Source organism: Hipposideros armiger, unplaced genomic scaffold (genome assembly GCF_001890085.2).
Source record: "Hipposideros armiger isolate ML-2016 unplaced genomic scaffold, ASM189008v1 scaffold_1138, whole genome shotgun sequence".
Classification (NCBI taxonomy): Eukaryota; Metazoa; Chordata; class Mammalia; order Chiroptera; family Hipposideridae; genus Hipposideros; species Hipposideros armiger.
In genome coordinates this window covers 405,939-406,831 of record NW_017732488.1, presented here as the reverse complement: position 1 = coordinate 406,831, position 893 = coordinate 405,939, and positions in this window count along the sequence as shown.

The following is an 893-nucleotide window of genomic DNA, read 5'->3' as shown; positions in this document are numbered from 1 at the left end:
TTTTTTTTTAAGAAAGATATTTTATTAGAAACCAAGATTTGCGTGATACATATTCTCATTCTTACTAGGCCTTTGGAGGTGACAGGCCTTGAAAATACATAAACGTATATTATCCTATTCATACACACATATATCTATTGATCTACCTACCTATCCATCCATCTAATAAAAAACATAAATTCATACCAATACCTCTGATTCCAATGCAGCACCACAGTGTTCATTCGTGCTTTCTTTCTCTCCCAGTTTGTAACATCTTTCCTTGACAGTAAGAAACTGGCTCTCATTATCTACATTATATTTACATAGTTACTCAACCCCACTATTCATGTAAAGTAGTTTCAGAATTGCTAACCCATACCATTATGAGAAACACATTTTTTTAACTAGAGTACAGGATTTCTGGACAGTTCTTTTTGTATTTAGCCTTATAGTATCTTGTCAAAATACAGTTTTCTAAAGTAAATTTGGTTTTCTTCTTACCCTCTCCATTGTGGTTATGTTATTCATTTGTAATACAGTTAATGTTTATTATAACTTGTATTCCATTTTGAATTTCCTCCACTACCAGGTGGATTATTATTATTATTTTTAACCTACAGTAATATAGGTTACTGTAGACCTCTTTGTGGTGTACAATTCTATAGATTTTGGCAAATGCATAGAATTGTGTATCCATCAACACAATCATGATAGAACAATTCCTTCACTCTCACATTCTTCTGTGTTACCCCCTTGTAGTCATCCCCTTCTTACCCCTTACCCCTGGAAACCATTGATTTGCTGTCCTTCCCTGAAGTTTAGCCTTTTCCAGAACGTCATCTGGTGGAATCATACAATAAATGGCTTTTGGTCTCTGGTTCCTTTCACTTAACAAAATGAATCTGATTTAA